This window comes from Phyllostomus hastatus, unplaced genomic scaffold (genome assembly GCF_019186645.2).
Source record: "Phyllostomus hastatus isolate PE091 unplaced genomic scaffold, TTU_PhHast_1.1 phas_contig_5, whole genome shotgun sequence".
Lineage (NCBI taxonomy): Eukaryota > Metazoa > Chordata > Mammalia > Chiroptera > Phyllostomidae > Phyllostomus > Phyllostomus hastatus.
The window spans coordinates 4,574,188-4,595,870 of record NW_025333897.1 but is presented as its reverse complement, the minus strand read 5'-3'; positions in this window follow the sequence as shown (position 1 = coordinate 4,595,870).

Below are 21,683 nucleotides of genomic sequence, written 5' to 3'. Positions count from 1 at the left end.
AAACCAAAGTATCATGGGTTTGATCCCCTGTCAGGGCTCATATCTAGGTTTTGGATTTGGCCCTCAGTTGAGGGGCGTGACAAGAGGTAACCAACTGAAGTTTCTCTCTCACATCGAAGTTTCTCTGCTCTCTCTCCCTCTCTTCCTCTCTCTAAAATCAGTAAGCATGTCCTCAGGTGAGGACTTAAAAAATGTTATATAAATGGAATCATGCAATATTATCCTTCAAAAATTGGCTTAAGAAAACAATTTCCTACAGTTTCCTCCAAGTTTTTGTGTATATTAATGATACATCATGCCTTTTTGTTGCTGAGTAGTATTCCATGAGATGGATGTACAAAGTTCGTTTAATGATTTACCCATTGAAGAACATTTGGGAAATTTCCAGGTTGCATCTATTATGAATAAACTTTTTATGAACATTTATGTACAAGTTTCTACATGGAAATAAGTTTTAATTTCTCTGATATAAATGTCCAAAAGTGCAATTGCTCAGTTGTATGGTAAGTCAGTCCACGTCCAGTTTTAAGAGGAACTGCCAAACTCCTTCCCAGAGTGGCTGACCATTTTACAGTTTCCCACCAGCAAAGTATTGGTGGTCCAGTGTCTCCACATCCTCACCAGCATTTCTATTTTTGTCATGTAAACATTTAGGTATATAATAGTATCTCAGTGTAGCTTTGATTTGCACTTCTCTAATAACTAATTATGTGCAACATCTTTTCATGTGTTTATTTGCCATCTATATATCCTCTTCAAAGAAATATCTGTATAGGTTTTTTGCCCATTTTCTTACTGGATTGTTTGAAGGGTTTTTTACTGTTGAGTTTTGAAGATCTATTATATATTTCAGATACAAGTCCTCTGCCAGATCTGTGATTTTCATCCAGCCCATATTTTGCCCTTTTATCTTGAGTCTTATGGTTAAACATTTGTATTTTCATTTTAGTTAGGTCTATCTTATCAAATTTTCCTTTTATGGATCGTGCTTACACTGTCAGTCTCAGAACTCTTTGCTTAGTTCTAGATTCTGAACATTTCTTCCCATGTTTTTTTCTAGACATTTTTATAATTTTACATTTAAGTCCATGATCCATTTTGAATTAACATTTGTATAAGGTATGAAGCTAAGATCAAGGATCAATTTTTTGCTAATGCATGTCCAGTGTCTTCAGTACCATTTATTAAAAAGCTGTCCCTCCTTCATTGAATTGTTTCAATTGGGCATATTTGTGTGGATCTATTTTTGTGTCCTCTAGTCTGTTCTGTCCATTGTCTATCCCTCTGCAGGTGCCCACATTGTCTTAATTACCATCACTATGTAATGAACCTCCAGCTGTATTCTTTTTTTTTTTTTCAAAATTGTTTTGACCAAGCTAGGGCTAGTGTCTTTCTATGTAAATTTTAGAACAATCTTGTCTACGTCTACAAAAACCTTACTGAGAATTTTGTAGGAATTACATGAAACCTGCATGTAATTGGTTTCACCTAAAACCTAGGTGATTTGGGGGAGACTTGGCGTCTTTACCATGTTGAGTCTTCCAATCAGTGAACATAGTATGTCTCTCCAAGTTCTTAGGTCTTCAATTTCTTTCATCAGCATTTTGTAATTTTCATTATATATATCTTGTACATGCTTTGTTAGATTTATACCTAAGTAACTTTTTGGAACAATTTTAAATGGCATGTCAGTTTTTCATTTTGGATTCCACTTGTTTATTGTCAGTACATATAAGTGCAACTGATTTTTGCATGTTGATCTTGTATCTTACAACCTTTGTGAACTCACTTATTCTAGGAGTCTTTTTTAATATCTTGAGGTTTTACTCATATACAATATGCCATCTGCAAATAGAGGCCATTTAATTCTTCCATTCCAGTTTCTTTGCTTTTTATTTCTGTTCCCTGTCTTATTGTGATAGCTAGAACTTCCAGTATTATGTTGAATTAGGTTGGTAAGAATGGAAATCCTTATCTTGTTTCTGACCTTGGAGGGAAAGCATTTGGTCTTTCAGTATTAAGTATGATGTAAGCATAGGCTTTTTGTAGATGTTCTTTACAAGATTGAAGAAGTTCCCCTATATTCCTACTGTACCAAGAGTGGTCATCATAAATGGCTGTTGGAATTTGTCAAATGCTTGATTTGGGTCAATTGATACCATATGGTTTTTCTTTTTTAGCCAGATGAGATGAATTACATTCATTTTTTTAAATAGTGAACCACCCTTGTATACTTAGAATAAATCCCACTTAGTCATTGTATATTATTCTTTTTATACATTGCTGGACTCAGTTTGCTGGAATTTCATTGAGAATTATTGTATGTAAGTTCATGAGAGATATTGGTCTGTAGTTTTCTTTTTGTGTGTGTTTTTTTCAGGACTTGGTATCAAAGTAATACTGGGCTGAATACAATGAGTTGAGAGGGTTCCATCCTCTTTTGTTTTCACAGAATATGTAGAATTGGTATTTATGAATGTTTTGAAACATTCTTTTCTGACTGTTTGGTAAAATTCTCTAATAGTACCACCAGAGCCTGGATATTTCCACATCAGGTGCTTTAACATTACAAATTTAATTTCTTTAATAGTTATAGAATATTCAGGGTATCTATTTAATTTTGGCAAAGTTTTATAGTTTTCAAGTAATTGGACCATTTTTCTAAGTTGTTGAAATTATGAGGGTAGAGTTACCACAGTCTTGCATTACTATCTATTTAATGGCTGCAGGGTCCACCGTAAAATCCTACATCATTCTGGTATCAGTGATGTGTGTCTTCTCCCTTTCAATCTCTGTCGATCTTACTAGGCAGTTATTAATTTTTTAAATTCTGAAGAACCAGATTGTATTTATTTTTCTATTGCTTTCCTGTTTTCAGTTTCATTGATTTCTGCTTTATGTTATTTCCTCCCATCTGCTTGCTTAGGATTTATTTTGCATTTTTTTTAGGTTCTTGATATGGGAGATTAAATGATTGATTTGAGACCTTTTCTTTTTTATGTTTTTATTTTTTAAATTATATTTTATTGATTATGCTTTTAGAGTTGTCCTGATTTTTTTCCCCTTTTCCTCCCTTCACCTGCTCCATCAGGGAATCCCTCACCATTGTTCATGTCCATGGATTGTATGTATATGTTCTTTGGCATCTCCATTTCCTATACTTTACTTTACATCCCCATGGCTATTCTGTAACTACATATTTGTACTTCTTAATCCCCCCACCTCTTCATTCATTCTCCCCCTCGCTGCTGCCATTTGGTAACCATCAAAATCTCTGTATCCATGATTCTGTCTCTGTTCTTGTTTGCTTAGTTTGTTTTTAAGATTCAATTGTTGATAGATATGTATTTTTTGCCATTTTATTGCTCTTAGTTTTGATCTTGTTCTTTTTCTTAAATAAGTTCCTTTAACATATAACAATGGTTTGGTGATGATTAACTCTTTTAGTTTTTTCTTGTCTGGGAAGTTCTTTATCTGCCCTTCAATTCTAAGTGCTTTGCTGGGTGGAGCAATCTTGGCTGTAGGTCCGTGCTTTTCATGACTTTGAATATTTCTTGCCAGTCCCTTCTACCCTGCAAAGTTTCTGTTGAGAAATCAGATGACAGTCTTATGGGAACTCCCCTGTAGGTAACTAACTGGTTTTCTCTTGCTGCTTATAAGATTCCCCCTTTATCTTTAACCTTTGGCATTTTAATTATGATATGTCTTGGAGTGGGCCTCTTTGCATCCATCTTGTTTGGGACTCTCTGTGCTTCCTGGACTTGCATGTCTATTTCCTTCATCAAATTAGGGAAGTTTTCTTGCATTATTTTCTCAGATAGGCTTCCCATTTCTTTCATATGGTATTTGTCTTTTTCTGTCTGACTTATTTCACTTAGTGTAATATCCTCAAGGTCCATCTATATTGTCAAAATGGCAAGATTTTCTTTTTTTTTTCAGGGCTGAAAATATTTTATATATATGTTCTATATTTTTTCCTATTAATTTTGATGAATCCTTCAATTGCTTTCATGTCTTAGCTAGTGTAGATAATGCTGCAATAACCATGGGGTTGCCTGACTTTTCATATTAGCGTTTTTAATTCCTTAGGATAAATAACCAGGAATAGAATTGCTGGATCATATGGTAGTTCTATTTTTAATTTTTTTGAGAAACTGCCATACTGTTTTCCACAGTGGCTGCACCTGTTTGAATTCACACCAACAATGTACAAGTCTTTGATTTTCTCCACATCCTTGCCAACATTTATTTCTTGTCTATTTGGCAATAACCTTTCTAACAGACACAAGGTGGGTTTGATTTGCATTTCCCTGATGATTGGTGATGCTGAGCACTTTTTCACATACCAATTGGCCATCTGTTTGTCTTTTTTTAATGTCTCTTTACGTGTATTCAGATTCTCTGCCCACTTTTTTAATCAAATTGATTTTTGCTATTGACTTTTTTGAATCTTTTCTGTATTTTGGGTATTAACCCCTTATCAGATATATAACTGAAAAATATTTTCTCTCATTCATATGTTGCTTTTTTATATTGTCAATGGATTCCTTGGCTATGCAGAAGCTTATATATATATTCTCCTTTATTTTTACTTACATTGCCTTTGTTTTTGGTATCAAATCCAAAAAATCTGCCAACTTAAAAAAATATGTTTGTGTATATCTTTTCCATCCTTTATTTTTGAACTTTCTATGCCATTATGTTTAAGTAAGTTTCTTGCAGACATTTTACCCTTGTGTTTTGTTACATATTCCATCAATCTGTTTTTTAATTTGTGGATTCAGAGCATTTTAAAAAATTAATTATTTATTTTTATTACAGTTGACATACAATATTATACAAGTTTCAGGTGTGCAGCATTGTGATCAGACATTTACACAACTTATAAGTGATCACCCCATTAAGTCTAGTACCCAGCTGACACAATAGTATGGTTTCTGTTCCCTAAGCTGTACTTCCGCATCCCTGTGGCTGTTTTTATAGCTGGCAATCTGCACATCTTAATCCCTTCACCTTTTCAACCATTCCTCCAAGCCCCCTCCCCTTTTGCAACCATCAATTTGTTCTCTGTGTCTATGAGCTTATTTCTGTTTCATTTGTTTATTTTGTTTTTTAGATTACACATATAAGCAAAGTCTGCCTGACTTGTTTCACTTAGCATAATACCTACTAGGTCCATCCATGTTGTTACAAATGGCAACATTTCACTCTTCTTTTACTAAATATTCCATTGTATATATATTCACCACTTCTTCTGTATCCACTCATCTATCAGTGGACACTTCGGTTGTTTCCATATCTTGACTATTGTAAATAATGCCACAATATAAATAGGGATGTATATGTCTTTTTAAACTAGCCTTTTGGGTTTCTTTGGAAAAATATCCAGAAGTAGAATTGCTGGGTTCTTCTTTGTCTCTTGTTATAGCCTTTGTTTTAAAGTGTATTTTGTCTGATATAAGTATTGCTACCCCAGTTTTTTAAAAAAAACTTCCATTTACATAAAATATCTTTTCCTATCCCTTTACTTTCAGTCTCTGTGTGTCTTTTCATCTGAACTGTGTCTCGTGTAGGCAGCATATGAGTGAGCCTTGTTTTCTTATCTATTCAGCTACCCTATGTCTTTTCATTGAAGCATTTAATCCACTTACATTTTAAGTAATTTTCCCCATTTCTGATGATTGTTGCTGCTAAAGTTAATATTGGCATCAAATGAAGTCACTTTACTATCTACTATAATTACTTACACTGTCTTTCCCAGTTTACTTATTTCACAAATGTGGAGTTGAAGCCCAGAGAGAGCTAGGGGGCTTATCCAGCCACTCATTCTCCTTACTTAGCAAGGAGAAAAATAGAAAAAAACAAGACTACCTACTACTTCCTAGTACATTTTAAGTAATTATTGATTGGAATGTAATCATTGACATTTTATTATTCATGGCTTTTGTCTTTTTTCTTCTTCCTAAAGAAGGTCCTTTAACATTTCTCGTGATACTGGTTTGGGCATAATGAGCTCCTCTAACAATTTCTTCTCTGAGAAGCACTTTATCTGCCCTTTGATTCTAAATAATAGCCTTGCTAGGTAGAGCAATCTTGGTCCTCAGCCCTTGCTTTTCATCACTTGGAATATTTTGTGCCAATCCCTCTGACCTGAAAAGTTTCTGCTGAGAAACCAGCTGACAGTCTTATGGGAGCTATCTTATAGGTAACTGATTGATTTTATTTTTTTAATTTTTAAAATTGATTTTAGAGAGAGAGAGAGTGAGGGAGAGAGGGAAGGAGGAGAGACAGAGGGAAACAGAGAGAGACAGAGAGAGATTGTTCCACTAATTTATGCATTCATTGATTGCTTCTTGTATGTGCCCTGACCAGAGATCAAACTCTCAACTTCGGCATATTGGGATGACACTCTAACCAACTGAGCTACCCCCCCACAGTCAGTAACTAACTGTTTTTCTCTTTTTGCTTTTAAGTTTCTCTCTTGCCTTTAACCTTTGGCGTTTTAATTATGATGTGTTTTAGTGTGAGCTTCTGTGGGTTCATCTTTTTTGGAATTCTCTGTGATTCCTGGACTTGTACTTCTATTTCCTTCAAGGTTAGGGAAGTTTTTCATCATTATTTCTTTAAATAGGTTTTCAAATCCTTGCACCCTCTCTTCTCCTTCTAGTACCCCTATGATGCAAATGTTGGTGTGCTTGATGTTGTCTCAAAGGTTTCTTAAACTATCCTAATTATTTTTGGATTCTTTACTTTTTATTTTTTATTTTTTGGTGTTCTAGTTGGGTGTTTTCTGCTACCTTCTCAATCACTGATTTGATTATCTGCTTCAGTCAGTATGCTATTGGTTTCCTCTAATGGATTCATTTCAGTTAGTGCGTTCTTCATTTCTGACTGGTTCTTTTGTTTTCTATTTCCATTTTTATATTTCCTATCTCTTTGTTGAAATTCTCACTGAGTTCATCTACTCCTCCCCTAAGTTCATTGAACATCCTTATAACCAGTGTTTTGAACTCTGCATTGGATAGATTGCTTGTCTGCATTTTGTTTAGTTCTTTTTCTGGAGTTTTGTTCTGTTCTTTCATTTGGGACATGTTTCTTTGTTACTTCATGTTGGCTACCTCCCTGTGTTTGTTTCTATGTATCAGGTAGAGCTGCTACATCTCCCAGTCTTGGTAGAGTGGCATTATGTAGTATATATCCTGTAGGGCCCAGTGGTACAGTCGCCCCAGTCACCAGAGCTGAGTGCTCCAGGCAAGTCTCTTGTGTCAGCTGTGTGTGCCCTCCTGCTGTGATTGAGTCTGGATTGAGTCTGGATTACGTCAATGGCAGGGTTTGACCCTCAGCCTGATTGGCTGTGAGGAATGACCTTGACTACAGCTGAGGAGCTGTGGCAGAGGCTGACCCCATAGAGCAGGGTTCACTTTAGTGTTCTAGGTGTGTCATTTGGAGGTGGTTGCATAGTGCTCTGGTGTGATCTGAAGCTGATCATGAGATATGTTGCTTCTGGGGCCTCTTGGGAGGAGCTCTGGTGCAGGCCAAGGTTAACAGCTGCCTGTGCCCAACCAGAGGCCAGCTGGTAGGAGCTGGTAGTGATCTGCAGGTGTCTGCTGCTTGTGTTGGCTTTGGAGGTGCCAAGGAGAGGTTAAGCTGCAAATCAAGACTGGCTGCCACTCGTACCAGGATTGGGGTCACTAAGCAAGAGCTATAGGGCATGATGAGGCCATGCACTGCTTGTTTGAGGTTGTAAACCTTTCAGAGATTTTAGGAATGTTCTTTTGTATGGAAAAGATGCTGGAAATAGCTTGGGTGGGCTCACAAGTTGGGTGGGGCGAGGTCTCATGGAATCACCAGGGTAGGGTGAGTAGTGTCAGCTAGTTTGATGTAATAGATTTGGCATCCACCTGTGCTTACAGGCTGTGTGGAGGGGAGGCCACAACAAAAGAACAATGGCATCTTCCAATACTTCTTTCTGGGAAAAAGCTGCCTCTCCAACCTTGCTCTGAAGCTCCTCCCCATATGTACCTAGTGTTTTTGAGTTGTTGCCTCTGCAGTGGAGCTCAGAGCAAGTGAGTGCATCAGTGAGTTAATTTATGCATGGGCCCTTTAAGAAAAATGCCTGGGAATCCAGGAGCCCTTTGTCTCACTCAGCCACAATCCCCACTGCTTTTCACAGCCAGAAGCTATGGGGACTTCCTTCATGGCACCAGAACCTTGGCCTGTGGAGCCTTGTGTGGGGCTAGGACCCCTCACTCCTCCTCTGCAGCTGAGATATCTCTCCTCATTCTTAACCAACACACATGGGTGGAGCCCTGCCCTGTCAGCATCTCCAATCCTTTTAACAGTCTCCATGTGGGTTCTTCTGTATCTCTTTAGTTGTAGGACTTCTGTTCATCTAGACTTCAGGCGGGTCTCAATGATGGTTATTCTGAAGTTGAGTTGTGGTCTTGGTAGGAGCTGAGCACAACATTTACCTACTAAGCAATCTTGACCAGAAACTAGAGCATTTATATTTAAATCAATATTCAGTGTTTAAGTCTTTCATTTTATTATTTGTTCTCTATAATCTCTGATTCTCATTCTTGTTTCTTTTGTCTTGACTTTTTGTGAGATATTTGAGCAGTTTTAGAGCTCCTTTTTGATTTCTTTATGAAATTTTTTAGTATATTGCTTTGTATAATTTTTAAGTGGTTGTTCTGGGTCTTCAGGTGTCAATATTTGACCACTTTAAGTGAAGTACAGAAACCATACTTCCATTTAGATCTTTTTCCTAACTCCACTTTTTAAACATAATTGTCTTAATGCCAAATTACTTCACTTATTTTTGGAATCTAAAACACAAAATAAACTAACAAACAAAATGTAAACAAACTCATACATGCAAAGAAGAAACTGGTGGTCACCAGATGGGAGGTGGGTTGGGGAGGTGGGTAAAAAAGGTGAAAGGGATTAAGAAGTACAAATTTCCAGTTATAAAAATAGTCATGGGGATGCAAAGTACAGCATGGGGAATGCAGTCAATGATATTGTAATAACTATGGATGGTGTCAGGTGGGTACTAGACTTATAGAGATAGTCAGTTTATAAAGTATATAAAAGCTTAATCACCATGTTGTACACCTGAAACTAATATAATGTTGCCCATCAACTGTAATTGAAAAATTAATTTAAAAACATAATTGTCTTAAGTTTTTTCTGTCTATATATTGAATGCCATATCAGATGGTATTATAAACCTGCTTCATCTGTAACATATGATTAAAGAAACTCATGAGGTAAAGAATAGTCTATTGTATTTATTTCTATTCTTACCAATTCTATTGTTTTGTTTTGTTTTTCTTTCTGAATGTCCCAGCCTCATTCTGTTATTTTCTTTCTGTTTGTAGAGTTCCTCTAAGGATAGATATACAAGAAACAAATTTTCTTAGTTTTCCTTTGTCTGAGAATGACTTTATTTTCTCTTTGTTCCTGAAGGATAGTTTCACTGGAGAGAGGATTTGCAGTTGACAATTCTTTTCTTTCCATGTATGAAAAATGTCATGCCACCTCCTTCTGGCTTCCATGGGTTAAGATGAGAAATTCATTGTCACTTAAATTGGTGTTTCTTCTCAGATAATGCTTTTCTTGGCTGTTTTTAAGATGTTTTTCTTTGTATTTAATTTTTGGAAATTTGATTATGGTATATTTTGTTTTGGATTACTTTTAGTATTTCTTAAAATGTTTTTTTCATTTCCTCACTTTCCTCTCCTTCCAGGATTCTGAATGTATGAGGGTTACACCTTTTGCTATTGTCCCACACAACTCTGAGACTGTCATCTTTCTCAGTCTCTTTTCTGTTGTTTAGAACAAGTAAACTCTGTTAGTCTGTCTTCAAGTTCATTGTTTCTATCCTCTGTCATTTCTGTTCCACTACTGAGTCTATCTAGCAAGTATTTTTTAGTTATATTCTTCAGTTTTGTGATTTCCATTTGGTTCACTTTTATTACTACTACTTTTTGCTAAGATTTTTTTATCCATTTGTTTTAAGAGAATTTGTGTTTGTTGAAGCATTTTTATGACACTGCTTTAAAATTCTTGTCAGGTAATTCCAACATCTGATTTATCTAGATAATGGAGTCAGTTGTCTTTTCTCATTCAAATTATGGTTCTTTGGAACAGTAAGTGATCTTCAGTTGTATCCTGGACATTTTGGGTATTATGTGATGACACCCTTGACCTATTTGTGTCTGTTTTGGTAGTCGATGTCTCTGTTTAGATTTAGTGTATAGGTTCTGACATACATTCATAAGCATTAAACTTAGTGATGGTGTGGTTCTCAGAGCCTTTTCACTGTGATTCTTCTAGCTTCATTCTTCTACCACTGCTGGGGCTGCTGCTCAGTGTCGGTTAGTGTCACCTGTTGGCATCATTGCCAGGGCCACCTGGTGTTGCTGGGCCATCCTCTGCAGCTGGAGGGTTGAAGATGGGGGACAGAAGCTGCTCGGCCTGTGTCTTTTGATACCATAGGTGGAGGGCAGGTCAACACAGGGCTCAGCTGATGTTGCACCTGCAGGGGAACCCAGCCACCAACAACACTCTGATGGTACATCTGCTATAGGTAGATTAGACTGCCTGCCAGTGCCTCTGTCATGGAGTGAGCACTGAGGCTCCCCATTGACTCTCTTTTGGGATTTTCTTCTTCTTGTCCTTTGTTGAGAGAGAACAGGTTTTCTTTGTCTTCTTAAAAAATGCCTGTTGGCAGTTCTGGGTGGTAGGAATCTTCAGCACATTGTTCCAGGTACATGAGAGAGAAAAAAGAAAACTTGAGGAACTTACTGCATTGTTATTCCTCAAGTCCTAAGGTTCCAAGCTAATCCACTTTCTTCTTTCCAGCTGTAAGAATCTTTTAGTCATTGTCTGCTAATTTCCATTATATTTAGAGGGCACTGCCTTAATCACCTCATCTTCAGCCCATTGGTAAGGAGTGCTTTTTGCCATCCCTAGGGTTGTTGGGATGGTTGAGTACACAACTGCCATGACTAGACAAATAAGCATTTTAACAGTTACATATACTCATGGCCCAGATGAGGACCACATGCCACACAAGGTCATGTGAAGGTTGTACTTGGGAACAGAGTGAACAAATGGGGGCTGTGGGAGGTAGGCTGGTAATATCAATACCAAGAGGGTGGGGTGCCGCCTGATTCTGCAGGAGGGTGTGATTAGCTTGTGTGAACAACTCCATGGACGGGTAGGTCGCTGAAACCCAATACTCAGGGATAAGCAGGAACTGTGCCTGCCCCATCCCTTTGATAAGGAGGGTTGTTGGCTGGGGGACCTTATCTGTGGGAGCAGAGTAAGGAGAGTTCCCTCTTGGTTTTACCAGGTGTCAAGGCAGCATGTGATATTGATCTTTACGACACAGAGAGAAGCCTGGAAAACTATCCTTTTTCTCTAGAACAAGTTTGATTTTTAAGAGAACTTTGTATTCTGATCCAGAAGACAAACTGGTCTTCTCGAGATTTTGTATTAAAATTGTGGGCCTTTTCTTGGACCATCAGAAAGAGTATTGAGCATGCTATGTGCAGCTTGAAATGATTTAGAAACTGCAATTTAAATTACATTTTTCTTGAAATATTTTAATTGAAAAGAAATATAACCATATGACAGATAATTTGGGAAATATGGAAAACATCTTCATAATTTTAACCCATAACCATGCCAATTATAATTTTAGTAATTTATACAGTCTTTACCACATAATATTTGAAACTGTAAATATCTGCTTTTCACATTTGATATTCATCTCAGTTCTTCCTTTCTTTCTTTCCTGAACAATTCAGACAAAAATGTATTAGGTGGGGCTGAACCATGGAAGAAACTTTGGTGATCCAACATGAAATTTGCACCCTGAGACATGAGGAGGACACCTGCACAGGAGAGCATACAGGGTGGGAGTGTCTGCACACTCCCAAGCACACATCCCAGAACCCAAACAGAATGAGGAAGGTGGCTGAGAGTTTGGGAGAGAGCAGTGACTGGATATTTTAAAGCACCAGGTCATGTTTTTCACTGTCAGAAAAGAGAGCTAAGCCCTGGCTGGCGTAGCTCAGTGGATTGAGCACGGGCTGCGAACCAAAGTGTCGCAGGTTCGATTCCCAGTCAGGCCACATACCTGGGTTGCAGGCCACGGCCCCCAGCAACTGCACATTGATGTTTCTCTCTCTCTCTCTCTTTCTCCCTCCCTTCCCTCTCTAAAAATGAATAAATAAAATCTTTTAAAAAAAGAAAACAAAAGAGAGCTAAAGTATGAAAAAGGAAAATTTTTGAATTGGAAGTATTACTGAGAATTCCTGATTTTCTCTGTATATAGAAACATAGAAATAATATGTATAAAAACATGAATACAAGTATACATATGCTTCTTGACATCATCCACCAAGAAGGTCTGGGAGAAGTGACCCCCCAAATCTTGGCTTCTAAATACTGTTATACATGAAAAGAAACCAAGATTCTTTGCAGGAAGGACTGACTTCAGGACTGGATCAGGGAAAGTACAAGATGAGCTTGAAATACCTTTTTGTGCCAGGAAGCAAGGCATTACTCAAAAAATGATGGGGATATGTCAAAAGAACATTACAGCCAGCATAATGGGGCACCCACTGGCCAAATCTGGGACAATTAGGGCACTGAAATAAGTAATAAAAGTAACAGATTAGAACCCACTGAATATAATAGAAATGAATGAGGAAGAAGTCATTGATGTAAATAGATAAATGAATACATGAAAAATTTAATGAGGAACAGCTTATTACATAGTTTCAAAGTAGCTACCCACAAAGTACTTATTAATTACAAAGAGGAAAAGAGTTAACCTAATCTACTGATCAAGAACATCATCTATAATAGAACAAATAGAAATTGCGTGCCACCTGATAGAATGCAGTGAGAAGAATAAGAATATTCTTCTGAGATATTCCTGCCAGACACATAACCAGAATCTTTTTAAAAAATTGAGGTGAGAGTCCTGGCTGGCATAGCTCAGTGGACTGAGCTCATGCTGTGAACCAAAGGATTGCTGGTTCAATTCCCAGTCAGGGCACATGCCTGGGTTGCAGGCCAGGTCCCCAGTGGGGGCCACGTGAGAGGCAACCACACATTGATGTTTCTCTCCCTCTCTTTCTCCCTCCATTCTCCTCTCTCTAAATAAATAAATAAAATCTTTATAAAAATTTTTTAAAAATTGAGATGAGAAAGAAGTTTTGGACCAGCCAAAATGGAAGTATAGGTAAATATGTTTCACTTCCTTGAACAACCAAAAGAAATACAACAACCAACAAATTTAAAAACAAAAAACAACCGGAACTGCCAGAAAGTCAAACTGTATGGAAGTCTGACAACCAAGGAGTTAAAGAAGAAACATTCATCCAGATGGTAGGAGGGGCGGAGATGGGCAACCAGGGTGGAGAGGACATGTAGCAAAGTGAAAGCTGGCAGAGAGGATGCATGGCAAGGTGACTGTTGGCAGACTGGGCAGTCCCACATTCACGTGTGTATAACCAGATGGAACAAGGGGAGAGCAAGACAGACTGCACAATCCAGAGTTCCAGCACAGGGAAATAAAGCCTCAAAACCTCTGGCTATAAAAAACCTGTGGGGGTTGCAGTGGTAGAGGAAACTGCCAGTCTCTCAGGACAGTCCATTGGAGGGACCAACAGGGTCCTAGAATGTACACAAACACGCCCACCTGGGAATCAGCACCAGAAAGGCACAATTTGCTTGTGGGTAGTGGGGGAAGTGACTGAAAGTGGGCTGAGAGCTGAGCAAGTGGCATTGTTCTCTCTGTGACCCCTCCCCCACATACAGCTCCACAACACAGCACGTGGGTTGTCCCACCCTGGCCCCTTACTATGTAACTAGCTCTCCAAGACAAAGAATATGGCCCAAATAAAAGGACAGATCAAAATTTCAAAAATAGAACTAAATCATGAAGAAATAGCCAATCTATCAGATGCAGAGTTCAAAACACTGGTAATCAGGATACTCACAGAAATGGTTGAGTATGGTTGCAAGATAGAGAAAAAAAGTGAAGGCTGTGCAAAGTGTTATATATATATATGAAACAGTGAAGGGCAGGAAGGAAACTGGGACTCAAATCAATGATTTGGAGCAGAAGGAAGAAAGAAACATTCAACCAGAACAGAATGAAGAAACAAGAATTCAAAAAAATGAGGAGATGCTTAGGAACCTCTAGGACAACTTTAAATATTTCAACATCCAAATCATAGGGGTACCAGAAGGAGAAGAGGAAGAGCAAGAAATTGAAAAATTATTTGAAAACAAAAAGAAGGAAAACTTCCCCAATCTGGCAAAGGAAATAGAATTCCCCAGGAAGTAGAGGAAGCACAGGAAGCTCAGAGAGTCCCAAAGAAGTTGGACCCAAGGAGGAACACACCAAGGCACATCATAATTATATTGCCAAGATTACAGATGCGGAGAGAATCTCAAAAGCAGCAAGAGAAAAGGAGACAGTTACCTACAAATGAGTTCCCATAAGACTATCAGCTGATTTCTCAAAAGAAACCTTGCAGGTGAGAAGGGGCAGGAAGTCATGAAAGGCAAGGACCTACATCCAAGATTACTCTCTCCAGCAAAGCTATCATTTAGGATCGAAGGACAGTTAAAGTGCTTCCCAGATATTACCAAGCCCTTATTATATGAAATGTTAAAGGGACTTATCTAAGAAAGAGAAGATGATAAAAACTATGAACAGTAAAATGACAACAAACTCACAGCTATCAACAACTGAATTTAAAAAAACAAAAACAAACTAAGCAAACAACTAGAACAGGAACAGAATCATAGAAATGGAGATCACATGGAGGGTTATCAGTGGAGACGGGGAGGGAAAGAATGAGGAAAATGTACAGGGAATAAGAAGCATAAATGGTAGGTACAAAACAGACAGGGGGAGGTTAAGGGTTGTATATGTACGACCCATGTACATGAAATAAGGGGATGGGGGTGCTGTAGGGAGGTGGGGTGCAGGGCAGAGGGGAATAAATGGGAGAAAATACTGGGACAACTGTAATAGCATAATCAATAAAAATATACTAAAAAATTGAGCTGAAATTCACATAGTATAAACATAGTTTGAAGTAAACAATTCAGTGTCATTTTTATTACATCTACAATGTTGTGCAACTACCACCTCTACCCAGTTCCAAAATATTTTCAATGCATCAAAATAAAACCCTGTGCTCATTAAGCAGTTGCCTCCCCAGACCCCCTTTCCCCCAGCCCCTGGCAACTGAGGATATGCTTTCTGTCTCTATGGATCCACCTACTCTGGATAGTTCATGTGGAGCAATATGTGACCTTTTGTGTCTGTCTTCTTTCAGTTTACATAATGCTTTTGAAGTTCATCCAGGTTGTAGCATGTATCATTCCTTTTTATGGCTGAACAGTATTTCATTGTATGATTATACCACTTTGTTTATCTAGCCATCCACTGGTGGACAGCTGGGCTCTTCCACCTGTTGGCTAACATGAATAGTGCTGCTATGAACATTTGTGTACAAGTATTTGTTTGGCCACCTGTTTTCAGTTCCTTTGGGTGTGTAAGAGTGCAATCGCTGGTTCCCATAACCTGATCTTATCATGAGAAAATATCAGACAAACTTGAGTTGAAGGACATTCTGTAAAATAACGTGTTTGTAATCATCAAAAATGTTAAGGTTGTGAAAATTAGGGAAAGACTGAGTAACTGTTCCAGGTGGAGGAACTAAAGAGACACGACTGCCACATGCAGCGCATGGTCCTGGACCAGATGCCTGGGTGAAAACTGAATGGGACAGAAGAGGAGGTGTTGGTAATGTATCAACATCCTTCCCTGATGCTGGTGACCATGTCACAGTTACATAGGAGAATGTCATTGTTAATAGAAAACACATGCTTAAGTATTGGCAGGGGGTAGAGTATCATGTAAACAAGTTACTGTAAAATAGTTAATCAAAAAATAGCTTTGCATGGTATTTGTGTCATTTATGTAAATTTGGAATTGTTTCCAAATGAAACAAAATTAATTAAAAATAGTTGACCTGGCTGGTGTGGCTCAGTGAATTGAGCACTAGACTGCAAACCAAAGTGTCACTGATTCAATTCTCCGTCAGGGTACATGCATGGGTTGTGAGCCAGGTCCCCAGTGGGGGGTGCTCAAGAGGCAACTACACATTGATGTTTGTCTGCCTCTCTTTCTCCCTGCCTTCCCCTCTCTAAAAATAAATAAATAAAAATTTTAAAAAAACATTTGAGCAATTTTCTCTCAAGAGTTGTCCATATTTTGTTCCAATTTTCCCCTGTTCTCTCTTGAATATTCTCCATGTAGGTTCCTGCCTCCTCAATTCCACTTGAGAGGGCTAGTATTAAAGTCCCTGGTGAGCTCCATGCTGTGGCCTCCCGAAGTCAAGCTGCAGGCTGCACCCTACTTGCCTCATCATCAGCACCTGTCAGGTTAACCCCTTCCTCCCACAGGGTAGCCTCCTGGCCCTTCTCCCACCTTGCTGGCCACTCCTTCTGGAATGTCTCTCCCCTGACTTCTATGCACTTTGGGTGCCCGGGATTCAGTCCCGACCACCTGGGACTCTTCCCATTTATTTCTACACTCACACCCTTAGAGACTTCATTCAGTCTTGGCTTGAAATACCATCTATCACCGATGACCCTCCGATTCCTACCTGCATCCTGGACTCTTTCTTGAGTTCCCCACGGTGTACCTGCTCAGCATTTTCATTCGTATGTCTAGCAGGCATCTCAACTAAACATGTTCAAAACTGAGCCTTTTCTATCTTGCTCTTCTGCTGACAGTCTTTCCTTTGCTCAAGCCCAAAACCTTGCAATCACCCTAGACACCTTACTGTCTCACATATCCCACATCTGAACAGGCAGCACATCACATTGCTCCTTCTTTCAAAGGGTCCAGCTGCCTCTGACCACCACCACTGCTTCTACCCTGCTCCATGCTGCCTTCATCTCTCCTCTGAACTACTGCAGTTGCATCCACTGGTCTCCCTGCTTTTCCCCTTGTGCCCATCCATCCATGCCACTCCTCTGCTCACGACCCTTCAGTGGCTGCTTATCGTACTCTCCTAGATGCCCAAGTCCTAATAACGGCCAGCAGGGTATTTCAGACAGGGATGCTTCAGAAGCTGATTCTGAGACAAGGGCTTGAGTACAAGTTACTCATCTGGGAGCTGATTCCTGGGAGCAAAGGGAGAGAAACAGGGAAATGAGGTAGAGAGAGGGAGGAAGCCAGTACACGGTGTGTTAGTTCCTTGAGTGCACAACGAGAGAGTGCTTATGGCATGCCTCACAACTGTCAAGTGCAAGAGGCAAGACATCTGGCTGTTTATTGACTAACTCTACATTGGTTGAGGCTACTCCCAGGGGTATTAACTTGCTGGCTTGCCTTATGCATGAGAATTGGCTGCACTTCTGTGGCTAAAAAAAGGCTTTTAGACAGTGAGCTGCAGGGGCAGAAAGAAGTGATAGGGCCTGTGTGCATCCAGCAGGGATGTGGGCAGTGCTGAAAGGATATAGGCAAGGCACTGGCCACACCTTCTTCAAAGGCCTTATGTAACCCGGCTTCCATCCCACCCCAGGCAGCCCTGTGGCCTCACCTCCCACCATGTTCTACTCTTGCTCACCCCAGCCACATAAACTTCCTTCTGCTATTTCTCAGATGTATTATGCATGTGTACCACAGAGCCTTTGCACTCGTAGCCACCTTGCCCAAAATGGTCTTCTACCAGGTCTCCTATCTTACCTTCTTTGGGGCTTTATCTAAATGTCACCAGCTTAGCAAGTCCTTCCTTGGAAAACAGATGGCACCCTCCATTCAGGACAATCTGAGGAGAGTCTAATAAAGTACTATTTATAGAAATGTGAACAGGGTATAGGGAAACCAGAAGGGGCAATGAGTCCCCCAGGACTGGTAAATACAGCCACAGTTACCATCCCTATGCCTGAGGGAAAGGAAGTGTTTTAGCAATTGGGTGGACTGTGTAGGAAAAGTCTCCTAAAAGGGGCTGAGGCCTTTGGAGGAGGGATGAGAGATGCTGACCTCACTTGCATTCTGTCCTCCAGTATCCTGAAGGTGTTTCCTATCAGCCATATCCAACCGGGAGCCAGAGGGCCAGGGAGCCCCTTGAGGCTGTTCACAAATGTTAGCCAACAGACCCAGGGTGAGGAGAGAGGGCAAATTGTAGGTGTCCAGCACACTGACCAAAATAGCAATGCACACACACTGCCTATCCTCTTCACTAAGCAGCATTTCCCCCCTTAGCACTTAGCACCATCTAATCTGTGACACTGCTTATTTATTTTATTGTCCATTTCCCTCCACTGGAGTGTAAACTCCATAAGGTCAGAGATTTTTGTTTTCTTCATTCATTGCTATATCCCCAGAAGCACCTAAACTAGTGCCTGGCATTTAACATGTGTGTTCAATAAATAGTTTTTGAATAGATAATGTTCAGTAATAGTCTTTAGGATAACGTTGCTACCTAGCTGTGGAAGAGAGAATAATGCCCTCCATATAAGTCCACATCCTAAACCTAGTAACCTATGAATATGTTAAGTGACCTGGTAAAGGGGAAGTAAGGTTGCAAATGCAATTAAGGTTAATTAGTTGATATGAAAATAGGGAGATTATCCTGGATTATGTGGGTGGACCAAATGTAATCATTAGTCTAGAAAAGTCAGTCAGAGAGATTTAAAGATGCTGTATAGTTAACTTTGAAAATGGAAGAAGGCCAACGAGCTCAAGAATGTGAGCAGCCACTAGAAGCTGGAAAAGGAAGGAAGCAAATTCCTCCTTAGAGCCACTGAAAAGAAATACAACTCTTCTGACGCCTTGAGTTGAGCCTGGTGAAACCCATTTCAATGTGGAGAAAGGGGAACGCTTTTGCACTGTTGTTGATAGGAATGCAGATTGGTGCAGCCACTGTGGAAAGCAGTATAGAAATACTTCAAAAAATTAAAAATGGATCTGCCTTTCAATGTAGCTATCCCACTTCTGGAAATATATCCAAAGAAATTCAAAACACTAATTTGAAAGAACATAAGCATCCCTATTTTCATTGCAGCATTATTTACAATTGCCAAGATATGAAAGAAGCCCAAGTGTCCCTCAGTAGATGAGTGGATAAAACAACTATGGGACATTTACACAAGGGAATACTACTCAGTCATAAAAAAAGAAGAAAATTTTGCCATTTGTGACAGTATGGATGGACCTGGAGAACATTATGCTAAGGGAAAAAAGCCAGCCAGAAAAAGACAAATACTGTATGATTTCACTCATATGTGGAATCTAACCAACAAACTGAAACAAGGAAAACTGGGAGAGACTCACAGATGGAGAGCAGGCTGACAGCTGGGGGGAGGGCAGTTAGGGGGTGGAGGGATTGAGCAAAAAGGGAAAAGGACCCATGGACATGGACTGTGGGGCAGGGGTGTAAGGATAGTAAATGGTAATGGGGAAAAAAACCCAAAAAACAAAAACCCACCTCAGACTTCTCAGCTCTAGAATGGTATGATGATAAATTCATGGTTTTAAGCCACTAAATCAGGGTGATGTGTCATAGCAGCAACAGGAAATGAATACACTAGCCTTTGTTTTAATGGCAGGAGCACAGGCTCTGGAGACAGCTGGAGCTGCTATCCTGGCCCTCGAAGGTGAGGGACCTTCCCCCTTTCCTTTTCTGTGTAAATAAGACTACAAATTGCTCCTTCATCACAGGTGTGGTTACGGATTTGGTAAACTGATGTCTGTAACACACACGGCTTAGATCCTGACCTCCAGGAAGCCCTCTACTGTCTCATGGGCTTTACAAATGCATGGCAGACTCTAACAATACATGTCTGCGAAAGGATAGATATATTTCATCAAATGATGTTCCATAACACACTTCATTTTTCCTCTGTTTTTAGGACACTGTGGTCCCCACCCCCCATCATTTTCTGAATTTACTATTGTCAGTAAAATTGAGAATCTCTTCATGAATTCACCTTTTTTGGAAATTAGGCCTCTACTTCTTCAAAACGAGAGTCCCAGTTGGCTGCAAGGCTGATGTTCACCACACAGGAGACACATCCCAGTCCAGGGTGGTTCAGATCACCTGCAGCTGGGCAACTCCCAGACAATGAGCCCCCCACGTGGCCAGCTGGGGCTGGAGGGTGGGGCGGGGCAGAAGGCAGACTAGAGGCTGTGATCAAGGTGCTTTGACGAATTACCTTCTTAGGCTGGGCTTCCACAGGGCTCCTCCTCCAGGGCAAGGGAACTGGGGGAGGTCGAGGGAAGGGAGCAGAGCAGGGGCCAGTAAAGCAGTCGTTTGAGCTCAGGGAGCCGCTCCCTGAGGCAACAGGAGTGTCAGTGTCAGGGGCTGGTCAGCAGCTTGGTGGGTGCTGCCTGCCAGGGTACACATCCAGACCACCCTTTCTCCTGGTCCAGGATCAGTGCTTCTGAGGCTGCACACCCCTTGCCTGTGCAAGGAGGTGGGGGTTTCCCCAGAAGTGTGGGGAGGTAGGAGGCCCTGAGCCCTGAGAGGGCAGGGGACACAGGAAGCAAGAAAGCAAGATCTAGCCTTCGGCAGCACCAGACCACTTTCTAGACAGAATCCACTGGCCCACCTCTGCGCTACTCACAGCTGGTGCTCCTGTACCCCTCAGGAACTGAGTCTGCAGCACCAAGGGGAAGAAAGTGTTGTGAAGTGAACCCGTAGAACAAAGGAGGCTTTGCTGGGGAGGGAGTCACCTTCCACTAAGGCCTTAGGGCCTGGGGAAGTGACTCACTGGGGCCCCAAGATGGACCCACCCATGGGGGCTCAGGGGGATTGAGCGTACAGCGCAGCTGCCCAAGCACACACCCCATGGAGTAGAGAAGGGACTATCAGTTTCCTGCCTTAGTTGGTCCAGGCAACCCCCAGTGCTGCCCCGCATTCTCCCCACTCAGGGGCTGGTGTGCGCCCAGCCTGTGGGCCTTGGGGGCTGCCTAGTGCTCACAGGGCACTGCCAAGTGGGGCTGCTGCCACTGCCCAACACTCACTGACTTTGGCCCAGCAGGGACCTGGGCTGCCCAGCTCTCAGCAGAGCCACACTGCTGCCCTATCAGGGAGAGGCTGTCGGTGCCACCCAAAGGTGGCAATGCTGGCGTCTGGCTCTGTCCCAAGGCTCTGTGACGCCAGTGCTGAGAACTTGGAGAGCTCTTGCAGCACACCCAGCTTCTCGGCAGGGCAGTTGCACAACCTCTCCCAATTATGCTCCGAATTCTGTGTGGCAACCAGGCGAAAATTCCAGGACCTTGTACGTACTTGTACAATTCTGCTTTCCTGCTGTTTGGCTGCAGGGCGAGGCGTGACTCCACGGGCCCCGGGAAATGGGGGTGTGTTCGCATCCAAGAGGGCGTGGCCCGCGTCCGGAGTGGGCGCTACCACCCCACCCTGCTGCAGCAGACTCTGTGCCCCAAACCGCAGCTTCCTGGGGAGTCCTGAACCAAGTCCAGGACACAGAGGAGGAAGCTCTGGTGACATGCTAGACATGGGTTTTGAGGAGCTGGCCTGGCCAGGAATAGCTCCAGCCAGTTGCAGGATGGTGGCTCCCATCCCGCCAGGCGCGTGGGGTCTCTGTGCCCTTGGGTGCAGGGCGGG